At 37.7% G+C, this 13,294-nt stretch overlaps 1 long non-coding RNA gene across 1 annotated transcript in view; it reads right to left on the reverse strand.

Moving 5' to 3' along the window:
• LOC116285062 (uncharacterized) overlaps positions 1-13,294 on the reverse strand; it is a 1,093,935-nt gene that overhangs the window by 344,288 nt on the left and 736,353 nt on the right. The gene's annotated exons all lie outside the window — the stretch shown is intronic.

Raw genomic sequence — 13,294 nt, forward strand, 5'->3', positions numbered from 1 at the left:
GATATATATATGTATATGTGTGTGTATATGTGTGTGTGTGTATATATATATATATATTCTTATCCATCAGTTCCCCACCTCCACTCGACTCTATTCCTTATTACCTAGTGAGCCATTCCTCTCTAAGAAATTAGTCAAGTGTACACAATTACCAGACAGTAAGTCCAAAGACTTTTTCACTTTTGAGTTTCTGAAGAGGAAGTTCAAGTGTGAAGCAAAAAAACTTGGAGAAATATTGATCCTGATAGAGCAAGTTCTTTCCGCCCTCTGGAGTCTAGGGACAATTGGCAGAGCCGATGAAGGGAGAAGGAGGGGAGATGGAGTGGTAAGCCTGAAGAAGTAAAACCCAAGTGGGGCCAATATCCACAAATACCTCCTCCGCCTCCTCAGTGAGCAATGCAGCAGCAAAGGAATCAGCCTCTTAGGCCATGGTATAATTCATATATTCTACAAGATTTTATTGGGTGCCTACTATGGGGCCAAAATTTGTGTCAAGCAATTTACAAAAAAAAAGAAAAGAAAAAGGTGGATGTAGAACTAGCTCTGAAGAGATTCAAAGTCACGGGGAGAGACAATATAATCATTATAATACAGCATAAAATCATCTGGGAGGTCTGAGAAGGTTACGATGGATTTCAGGACTGCAGTTTTTTAAGACAAAATTTTATGTGGAAGGTCTCTCTTTAGATACCATAAAATCATCTGTACGAGCATTTTGTTTATTCCCAAAAAGGAACGTCTGTTGGACTGAATGCTCAAAAATAGCATACAATCATCTTTCGCCTCCACTCAACCTTCCCAGGAAAATAGAGGGATAGAAACGAGTAAACTTTGTGTAATGATGAAACACAGATAGAAGCTGTATCACCAAGAAAGATTATGCTTTCTTAAAGAGCCACAGAGAACATGTGATTTTTTTTTAACTGTAATTTAAGTGAAATCTCATGGGTCATGTGTGAATGCAAATGACTATATTAAGCATTCTTTTGAGGTGTTTTGGGACCCCAATTTCTGGGATATTCGGGGTGTGGATGGTGTGATTTCCCCACACCAAGAAGCAATTCTCAGACACCTAGCTGGTATCTATGAATTCAACCCATTTCTGACAATATCCACTCAAAGATAGCATAGCCACCCACAAGTTAAGATTTTAGTCCTACCTGACCGCACAATGGCTCCACTGGCAACCAGCCCCCAACCTCAGGTGCCTTCCAAAAGTCACCTCATTAATGTAACAAAAAACACTTGCAAGTTAACACTCTGAAGACTAGGAAATTCCAACAGTTTTGGGATCTGTGAATCAAGAACTCTGGACGAAGAACACATATATAAGTCACAATATTGAAAGCTTTGATTAAAGTTGTTCCTTTTGTACTGGCTCAAAAAGACACAAGATAAAGATTTTAAATGAAAGTAAAAGATTTTGTATGATTTGGTTTAAGTGACCCTTAAAATCAGGCCAAAATTTCCCATTTGTCCCTGAATGGAAAGAAAGCAGAGAAAGGGAAAGTGTAGAAGTTATCGTTTCTGTGGAACTAAAATAATAGATGGAGGAAACTATGGAGCTTGAGATTGGGATGGTCAGTGCTGTGGGGGCTTGCAGGTGGGGATATCAAGTCAGAACTCAAAATTTTTAATGCTATGATAATATAATCATTGAGTTAAAATGTTTTGATAATGATCAATTTCCTTAAAGTATTTTGAATCTATCTATGTAGTCTTTTGGACAAGTACTCTTATTGAGTTGTCTTTCTTCCCTAATCAATCATGGGTATAGAATATAGAATTGCACTGGTCCAAATATGCTTCTTATAGCTTAAAAAACTTAATAAAAAATTACTCAAAAATTTTATCAGCTTGCTCTAAGAAAAGAATAAAAAAAAGGGAGGAGACTGTTTTCAAAGGAAGTCAACTCTCCCTCTGCTGTGGCTGACAGCTGTTTTAGAGGCTGCAATTTTTGAGGTGCTCTGGGAGCTGAAGTTGGATGCCTTTTTTATGGGCTGCCACACTACTTTCTCCTGGCTCTTTCTACCTCATGTTTTCAGAGCTAAGTCACTGGTGACTCCATCTGAAGTGTTATTCAGCCTTCTCAGAGGCAGGGATTATATACAGAGCCTGACCACCCCACCATTTTAAGACACTTGCAATTACCATGTACTCTAGACCCCGGATCCACTGAGAGAAGACCCCCTAAGGAAATCTGGTAACTCTTCTTTTCACATCTTTTCTCACACATCACCTCTCCTCACATCTTATCCCTTCCATCCAGGGTGTCCCATATGAGCCATGGGTCCTAGGTTGCAGTATTGCTCCAGAATTTTTCTTGTCCATGTGCCTTGACCCATGTAATTCCTTTGTTTCTACCCAATTAGCCTGCCTCTTCCCTAAGTCTGTCCAAAAAAGTGCCCTTCACTAAGACTCTCTGGTGGCTAGAGACTTTGGTTTCCTACATAACTCACACCAGGTCTCGTTGCCTGGGGGCTACATTCTTCCTTACTGGTGGAACCAGATGCTCTGGTCTACATGGTCTCCTAACCTTTTTCAGCTGCAATGGCGATAACCATCGGGAAGGTTACTGCTACTTTCCACCCACCACATTGGCCCTCCAGACTCACAACTGCCTCTATTTGCCTGTTTTTGTACACTGTATATTTTTCAAGGCTTTTCTTCATAGTTGTTCAGTTTGATCTATTCCTTATTCTGCTGTTAAGAGTCCTACATTGATGCACATATACAAAGCCATTTATGGCATGAAAACTTACTAAAATAGCGACAAATTTCAGAAGCAAGGCTGCAGAAAACTTGAGCAAATCTGAAATATGCATCTGGCTCCCAAAGAGTCCCTGGGCAACAGAGAGGACTTGATGAGCAGGACGGCAGGAAAGAGAAGAAAAGTCATTCATTTTCTTACCCCTATTTTTCCAACAAGATAATATACACACAGTAGGGACATCTACAGCTCTACTGAAATGAGCTTCTTTGAAGTCTTTTAACACTCTCCACAATTAGACGTCTTACATAGGAACCATATGCTTCAGAAAAGTCTTGATTCCTAGTATCAGGTCCACATAATACTGCTTGCTATTGCTCTGACCCTAAGGCGGGTAGATCAACTTTGAAGACATGACCTCTTCCCTGAAGTTCTACACAGTCTATGTAGGGAGACATGCCTAAAACATATCAAACATCAGATAATAAAATACATAGGATTATAGTTGGCAGAATTATAAAGAGAAAACTTTGGAAAGTGGGACACAGTGTGAACAGTGGGGGAAGGATAAGATATGGAGAAGCTGATGGGAAGGAAGCTGTGTGGTTCAGGCTCTTATATCAAACTCACAAGAATCTGAACACCGACTCTTCCAATTACTCATAGTCAGATCAATTACTTTAACAGTCATTGCCTCAGTTTCCTTATTGGTGAAGGAAGAGTGATGAGACTTCCACAGGTTTTTATAGCATTTGAAAATGAAGTTTATAGACACATATAATTTAGTGTAAGTTAACTGTCATAACCAGTTTCCAAAGGACAGAAACATAATGGGAGAATTAATAAACAGATATGATATTTAATAATTTAATAGTTAATTATTGGTGCTTAATAGATACACAGGAATGGCTTATGCTCAGAAATTGGAGGAATAAAGAAAAGTACAAGATTCCTTGAGCATAATATGCCAAAGAGTGAATCACGTCTCAATTCCTCCCAGGTTATTAGACATTAGCCAATTTTCAGGTATCATTTTATATATTATATAAATATAATCCCATAAACTTCACAATAAACTATGAGTCAGTAATATTATTACAATTTTATAGATGTGAAAACTAGCATTCAGAAAGTGAAATGATTTTTTTTTAGATCCCATATTTGCAAAAAGAATTAGGATCTGGGTCTCCTGAATCACACTGTAGACTTTTTGACACATACACTCCTCATTAAAAAATAGAAAAATGACAAACAATTGTATATATATATATATGTATGTGTGCAGTGAATCATCCTAAAAAAGAAAATACAGTGCATGCCAACTAACAAGAAGTGGCTGAGTTGCAAAAGAGACAGTTAATGCAAAAACTTTAAATGAAAAAAAAAAAAAAGTCCTCCAGGTAACAGTTTAATATATATGAACAGAATTGCAAGGACTTAGGCAAATGCATCATATTTTGCCATAAGGTGAAAAGCAGAATGTTCAGAAATATAATCGTCAGATGGAAAGAATAATGATTTTTTAGGGATAGGCTCACATTTGCTTAGAAAGTTCTGTTATAATCAGGGGTTTACTGGTATTAAGGAGCAGATCCACTCTCGTTGCTTTAAGAAAAATGCTTACAATAAGAATGGACATGCCTTAAAACTTGTCAGAACCTTGGAGAGCTAGCTTTCTTCGTCACGGCATCTCTGCTTTCCCCTGCACACATCCTCCGTCTGCCAGTTGCCTGAGCTACCCATTGATTAACACCTGTGCCATCGCTGATCTTTCACATGGAGATTTAGTTTGCCTGGCCGGGCCGCACTCAAATTCAAGGCATTCTTATTGATTATGCTCCATGTCTACCTGGTAAATGCTCTGTTGGAGCTAACTGTTTTATTTATTTGTTTGTTTCTCAACAAGGAGATTCGGGGTTAGCCTTTGCCAGTGATCATCCCTTTGTTCTAAACAATGTGTTGAATGTGTTGGGGAAGGCGCACACTCAAACAGTCATTTAGACAGTAACAGTTGTGTTTCAAGAAGATTTCCTTTAGAAGCCAGTGGGGCAGGTTATTATATCCTTTAAATCTTGTTTCAGAGAGAAAATGGGGATGTAACGCTAGGGGAGTGCACTGTGTCACACAGATGGAGACTGCATTAAATACAATGCAATGATTTTAACAGTGTCTGTCATTTAAAAAAATAGTCACCGATGAAAGGTTTATTGCAGAAGTTAGATGACCATTAACTGTTGGCATTTGTCCCCTAGACGCCATAAGAGTCTCAATTAAACAAAACCCAAATAATCTTCCTTTCAAAAGTAGCTTCAGAGGTATACATAGAAAGACATATAAATCATACCAGAAGGAACTACAGGCTGATTTATAGTTACTAACTTGGGATAGGGAAGGGGAATCTGAAAAAACTGATGTTAGGAAAGTCAAAATGATCTCTAAAAAATGATATGAGGAGTCCCAGGGGAGTTACATACATTTTCTTCTTTCTTTTTTATTTTCTTGGTATCAAGTTCAGATAAAACAAAGAAAATACTTTCCCCATCAATAATTTGACTCCACTATATTGCACCATTTGTTTTTCCTTCTGAGCAGTCTGTGCAACTGGAAATGTTCACAACTGAAGTGGAGTTGGTAGGATATCTTGCCCTCACTAACGTATTTTCTACAGACCATGTGTCTGCACGGCCATTTCCCATGGCTTTTCACAGCTCACCCACATTTTTACTCCATTTGTTGGTAGCATTCTTAAAGGCACCGTCCCTGACCTATTTTTCCCTGCTCCCTTGCTTGTGCCTGAATTCCAGACCCTTTTAGTTTGAACATGACACTGACTATTCGCTGGTTGCAAACTCAAGGTCATTTCATGAACTGTTTTGTACTTAACAGAGGCCCATCTGCAATCAAAGACTATTAAATTCAAACGAAGGAACAGCTAAGTTACTTTCATCAATTTTGCTTCGTCCAAGTTCTATTTTATTTGATATGCCACTGTAAGTAAGCCGCCTAAAATTTCAACCAATTTCAGGTGAAAATTATTTAATTTCAATCTGTAAAAAGTAAGGAATCTTCCTACTTAAGAAGTTCTTCCGTCGGTACCTGCAGTTCGTTTGCTAGGAGACTTTGAAATATACCAGAAAACAGGCTGGCTGGCAGGTTGGTTTGTGCTGCAAGATATTCTGACAACCTGTCAAAGTTCCACTTTTCTCACATTCTACCAACTTCTCTTTTCTAAAGAAAGCATGAAATGTCAAAATGACAGGTGCCGAAGCGCAGCAGCATCCAGCTTCTGGGCCTATTATCTTAGGAAGGAAAGAGTTGAAAAGTTGTGCGAGTGACATATGCTGAAGACTGATATAATTTGCCAGGTAAAGGAGTGGCTTGATGGTGCTTGTGTTAACCCTTTGGAGCTGACTAATTTGAGCTACATCCTCTGGGAAGAATTTTGAGGGGTAGCTAGGGGAAAAAAAATATATATATATAGCTATTGAGCAGTAACTTCAATAAATGATTGGGCACCATTTTCTTTCTCTAGTGAATTCACTGCATTCAATCAACATTGCATAGTTAAAAGAAGCTGGTGTTGTAATTTTGTTATATTGTAAATGGATGGATGAAGCAATGTTGCCAAAAGAAAGATGAAAAGAGAAAACAACTGCGATTGTATCTGCATGAATTGTTTGTGTGTGTGTGTGTGTGTACACACCTACAGGGAGAGTCAAGTATGACGATTAATTTATACAAACTAGGGAAAATTCAGTCCAAATGAATGGGGAAGACCGAGTTATGAAATACAGTTTAAAAATTCTATTTTATGACTTTCAAGTTCAGATTCTGTCTTACAAATAGATACAACAAACTTGCAACTCTCAGTTGCATTTCTTTATAATGTACAAAGGAGTCCTCATTTTCAGCAGGGAGGGTAAGGCTGAGTGGTAAAATGTGTGTCTAGCATGCATGAGGTCTGGGTTCAATCCCCAGTACCTCTATGAAAAATAAATAAATAAATATCATTAAAAAAAAAAAAACCTTAAAAAAGAGGGCATTTTCTCCTGAGATAGTTTTTTAATTATTTGGTAAGTGTTTCCATTTTATGGAGTAAACAGTTGTGTTTGAGGACAATTGAAATATGTAAGTAGCAATATTGTTATCATACTGGTTGGCCAGGAGAGGAATGGCCAAGGGATCCAATAAAATTTAAGAAATGTTTGAGAGGAAGAAACAGATGTGAATTCCCAGAGAAAAGATGGGGAGGCTTTACAAATTTAAGGGTGAGACTAGGGAAGGATTCTTTAAGATACAGATAGAGACAGAAATAGAGAAAGGGAGAGAGAGAGAGTTATTCTAGGTTTGGAGAGAAAAAATTCAATGGTAGGAGTCTGGAGATTCAATCCTATCTACACTCGGAGAAGTAACGTTGCGCAGCAGTTGGGAATTCAGACTCTGCAGTTGTGACGCTTAAAAGCTCTGTGAGTTTGTGCCTGCTACTCAGTTCAAGTGGTCCACAACCTATCCACCTGTAAAGCAGAGGTACCTGAATTATCTGTCTCACAGTGTTGTCGTGAACAACTAAATGTGGTCCTGTGTGTAAAATAGCAGTTATTCCATGACTGTATCTTTGGAAAACAAAGCTTTAAAAGACCCTCCTTCCTATGTCTTCAGAAATTAAAGAAGGGCTTGCATTACATTAGCATGATACCTCAGACAAAGAGAATTCTTAGACCGAGGGGAGTTAGGACTCTATTAATACAAGAGAAGAGGGCTACAATTAACCAGTCGGTTTATTATAGACCTTGATAATCGTCACCCTACAGTAGTTATATGTACTTATAACAGTTAGAGGAATAGTTAATTTTGTGTGATATTGCTGAAGAAGATTTATAATAGCAAAAGCTAGTAATTAGTAAGCATTTTAATCAATTGTCAGGTTGTGAATTAAGAGTTAAAGACTACATGCAATATGTAACTAACTCCCACATATAACCTATATGAAAACACCCTGCCAGCAGGCTTCCAGCTTATCTTCTCACAGTGAAAGTCATACAAATTAGATTGAAAGGTAAAAGGCAGACAGAAGCAAAAGTGTTGCTAACTCCAGCAACAGTGAGCAGGTGGGTAGATTCAAATGTGAAGTTACAGCAACCCCTTAGCAAATCACCTGATTCTAGACTGAAAGCTATACTGATTATTCCTTTGGCTTCTATAATTTTTTGACATTCTGAAAAAGAAAAATGAAAATTCACCCCCGATATGAGATATTGGCAGTTTTCCCCAACCTTAGATTTTCCACTCTTGTTAATGGTCCTATTAGCACCCAAATTCCTGTATTACATCCCATCCATTCCTCCAGGTGTACCTAGAGGGGTTTATGGCTTTGTTCTGATCAATCTCAGATACAGTCTGTGCTACCAGAAGTAATTTTAGAAAAGAAGTCTTCAACGGTGGTTATGTAAGATAGTTAATCTTTAATAGTTAGGGTTCAAGGAAGTGTCTACAATATTGCAGAGCAGAAAATAGGATAGTGATGTTCCAAAGCATTGACTGTTGAACAGCTATTTAAATTATTACCTGTAGAAGCCTTAAATGAAACAGATAAAGTAGCTCCTGCAACAATATAGCATAGGTGTGAGGCACTCAAGAGTGGTAAATTAGCATGGCTAATTCTGATTGCAGTGGAGAGCATTTAAGAAGAAAATGTTGACACCAGCATTTTCGATTTTCAGCTCAAGATATGGTCAGAAAACCATAGAACTTCTACGACTGCCCTAAAAAATATTTTCCACTATAGCTGTAGGGTTGATCTACCTGAAAAATAGTCAACTTTTGATTCTGCAGGTTGAAGAACAAATTGAATTCATGGACTCATCAGGTCTCATATGAAAGCCAGGCCACAGTTTAGAAAAGGGCTGAACACTGAGGAATGGAATGGGGCTATCTGGGTAGAGGCAGATGAATATGAGTACCTTGCTACTCTAAAAGTCATTGAACACCCCCTACCGGCTGACACAGCCCTCGTGCATCCTGCATCTTGAAGAGACAACAATCTTTGCTTGACTACCTATAACAACCTAATCTGAAGCAATGCTCTCTCAAAGGGATGCAAATTCTTCCAATACCCAATGCCAGTACCCGACTTTGATTCCAGGCTCTTAACTAGAATCAGATTCTGGAATAATTTAAGAAAAGGATGACAAAGCTCTACATTGAAAGAGCTAGTATGTACATGACATAGATTTCAACATTTTTAATCATGAGATTATCTATCTATCATCTATCTATCTATCTATCTATCTATCTAATCTTCCAAGAGTGCTAGGTTAGAGAAGAAAGAAGATTATATTGAATTCATTAATAACTATATATACATATATATATATATATATATATATATATATATATATATATATATACACCAGGGATTCTGAATTTTGAGGTATTAACATAAACAGCTGGCTATGGTTCTCATAGTTTCCCTAGTTGGTAAACTGAAACACGGACTCATTGTTGACCTACATTGTAATGTAGAGGAAATAATCCAAAGGTTTAGGAGAATAGGACCGATGGATTAATCTGTACATTCTTTTCACTCACCCCTCACTCTGTTCCTGGGAAGGACCCCAAGAAATCTCTTTTCACCAAAGCGTTAATAATTACCTTAAAGATATTAAGAACGCAGTTATAAAAATCTCTATAATTGCGTCCTACTGTTCGAGATAACAAACACACTATCGTTTACTAGCTATTTCCCCTGGGTCAAACAGTTAACTGAGACTCAGTTTTGTTAACTGTAAAATGTGAATAATAATCACCACTTTGGTTCAGTCATGGATAGACCTGGCACAAAATAGTCATTAATGTTTTATCGAGTCTTCTATGTATAATACACTCTGCCAAAACTTTACATGCATCACATCATTTAAGCCTCCCAATGATCAAATGAGGCATGAACTCTGTCCAGCTCCCATCTACAGGTGAAACTGTTGGTGCTTAGCTAGCTCATGGTATACCTGGGATTTGAATTAAGATAGTCTGACTCTAGGGCTAATATTTTTAACATCTATGCTCCACCACAAACTCTAGATTATCCATAAATATAAATTACTATTAGCATCATCGTCAATACCATCACGATTATCAGTATCACTGTTAAATGGTCATCCATCCTGTGGTCATACTCCTACTACAGGAAAGGGCTTCAGATCATTGATAGATGTAGGGGGTTTTAAATAACAAACAGTTAATTAAAAGAGTATGATCAGAGCCCCAAATCATAACTTCTATGGACCTCCGTTCCCTGACCTAAAAAGGAAGATGTATAATTGCGTGCCTCCTGAAATCCCTTTTAGTCCTATTCAGCAAGTTTTAGCAACAATCAGTCTTTGAAGGCTGTCAGCTCATTATGCATCAGTACATGCTCACAGCTTCAGTTATAAGAACCATTGGTGGTGGCCATATCAAAGCCCCTCACTAATATTAATATTAAGTTAATGCAAAGAATTTCATCCTGGGGCTGCTAGAGACTTGTTAGAAGCCCAGGATATGTTATTTTTGCTTTTACTGATTAAAAACAGAGTCTTACTAGAGGGTACCCTTCTCTCTACTCAAAGCTGAGTTGCCACGGATTCTTTTTTGTTTCTATAAAGATTTCATACATTCATTGAAATTATATGTATATATAATTATACACACACACACACACACACACACACACACACTTAGAAAGAATACTGGTGACTGAATAAATCAGAAGTGTGATATTTCCTTAATTTTTAGGTAATGATTTTTTACTACGACCTGATAAGAGAACTTTCTTCGCTCTACTGGGAAATTGTAGCACCTTCTGAAAAATCAATGACGGAAGTTTGTTTGAAAGTTTATACTTGCTCCATTTAAATAAAAACTCAGTAAAATTACGAAATAAAATGCAGGTATAAGGAACATAATCCCTTTTATCATTTAGACATCTGAGACCTTAAATTGGGTCTAGAATTTTAACTAAATGCATTATAAAATTCAACTTTTTCCTGCACTAATTATCATCACCCTAATATGTATAAAAGACTACTTTTATTAATTACTATAAACCATAGATAATAAAAAGAAGAGAGACTGTCCTAGTTTCAAAATTTACAAAAAAAAAAAAAAAAGATTACGAGACCCTCTCAGATTCTGCATGAAACCAAATCAATCAACAAAGAAAAGAATAATTCATCTAGGAAGTTCGTTGTTTGATGGACACAGGGCCAATTAACTAATCTGACATGATGCAATTAACAAGTTTGACTTATTTATTTATTTATTTATTTATTTATTTATTTATTTATTTATTTATAATGAATTGACTGCCTTGGCTTCTTGTTTCAGTGTCATGTAGACACAGCAGCAGGTAACAGTAACAATATTGAACTGAGAGGTTAAGTGATTTAATTTTGAAGACATTACTGTTGCAGAGGCCACATTTAATAAATCAATGTGTTTAAGAATGCTTGGAGATCTATGGATTAAAGATTACTTTGCTGGTAGAGTGCCTAGTAATCATTATGCATTGCAAACCCACGCACGACACTAAAAGCTTGTCTTTCTCAGTTGTCAATAACACTGTGCGTCTCCAGGTAGCCCCAAACCTCCCCTCCACACAGCACTAGCTGGCTTTCTTCAACAGATAGCATCCACTTCCCTACCGTAATAGATCATACTCTGCACCTCCCTGCCTCAGCTTTAATTAAGGGTGCTTGACAAGTTTAGGTTAGAATATCAATACAATAATTATAGTAAGCAGTACACAAGTCATTCATTATTTGAGCCTAAGACAATGTTGTGCTTTGGATTATTTTTCCCCAAGCATCCACTTTGTGTGGATGAAGGACAAAAAAAAAAAAAAAATCTGTTCCTGTGCAGAAAAATGCAATGTCAGAGCAGACCTCCTGGCCCTGTAGGTAATTGTTCAGCACCGCTCATTAACTGCAACTTGCAAGCTATCACACAGCGCTAACCTCAGTGCATGATACAAAACCAGTGTGGGGACTAGCAGGAGGGTGTCTTCTTTAGCACAGAAGTGATATTATTTTTTAAAATAATGATAGCAAAAAATTCATTCTTCCCTGAAGACAAATATCCAGATATTTTTAATCCACCTTATCAATCAGTAAATTTTGTCAGTCATTTTTCATAATGAATTCTAGTGAAGAAACATATGAACATTTAATTTGAATGAAATATCAAGAATAACTACCATAGTCATTAGAATCATCACATTATGGAATATACAGTATGGATGGGAGCTTAGAAAATCCCAGTTTAATTTTTGATGAAAAGTACTAAGTAAAGCTTAGGGACGTTAGCAAGGTTACAGCCTCATCAGAAGCGAAGTTGAGTCTAGACTCCATTTCTCCCCCCAGTGTTCCTTCTACTGTTTTTGGAGGGCGGGGGTAGGTAATTGGGCTTACTTATTCACTTTTTAATAGAGGTGCTGGGGATTGAACCTAGGACCTTGTGCATGCTAAGCATGCACTCTACCACAGCCTCTCTAATACAGCCTCCCCTCCCCAGTGTCCTTTCTAGTGTCATTTTCCAGAATGCTCTGGAATTACTTTAAAATGTAGGGAATTTCATACCCAGAGAGAATTTTTTAAACTTTCTGCCAAGATTGCAGCTCTGTGGTGTCACACTTTGGGATACACCTTAAGTAACTCTACACAAAGCATTCTGCTTCCACATTCTGAGCCACTCCATGCAATCATATTCTCGCATTCTTGGATTAAATTCACTTCAGTTAATCATGGCTTCCCAGCCCTACTATCTACTAGAACCTCCATAAGACCAGGACCTCCGTATTCTGCGTGGCCCATTATTAGTCTAATGGCTAGCGAGGTAAAGAAAAAGTGCTTAATAATAATGGGTGGACTGAATTAAAAATGCCCCAAAATCTTGACTCAGGGTTCGCACCTTCCCTTCACACACTGTCATCCTCGGACAGATCCATGAGATTATATCACAATAATCTGATATCCACCCATTCTCACCCCCACCCGCATGAGATGCCAGATAGCAAGTTTTCTTTTCCTCCAAATCAACGGGGAGCCCCTTGTTCCCCAGAAAGCTAGAAAGAACAGCAGTGAGAGCATGAGCGACTTCAGCAGAGGGAAGCCACTTAATCCTACGATTTTTTTTTTTAATGCAGTATTTCGGGTCTTTTTGAGAATTCATTTGGAGGACTCTCTGTCCTAGCATAGCTTTCAATATGATGTGAATTTTTCTTTCACAAAATGAGGTGATAGTATCACCAGTTGGGGAGATAGTGTCCTTACACAACTCAGAACAGCTCTGGCGATTCAGTGGGTCATGTCTGATATATATCCCCCTCTTTCCATTGCTTTATTCCATTCAGTTACAAGAAAGCACTTTTTTTTTTAACCCCAGTACTCTACTCATGATTATTCTGCCCAAGTATCACAAGACAAAGTGACTTCCTGAAAGCAAATTTTGAAAGGTGTGAGACCCCGGTTTCGTCATCTGTCCTACACAGTAATCCTAGAGCCTTATGTCCGTGAAGCGCAGTACACAACTTTCCCACACACAACCACCTTT

Source organism: Vicugna pacos, chromosome 22, assembly GCF_048564905.1.
Source record: "Vicugna pacos chromosome 22, VicPac4, whole genome shotgun sequence".
NCBI classification, from domain to species: domain Eukaryota; kingdom Metazoa; phylum Chordata; class Mammalia; order Artiodactyla; family Camelidae; genus Vicugna; species Vicugna pacos.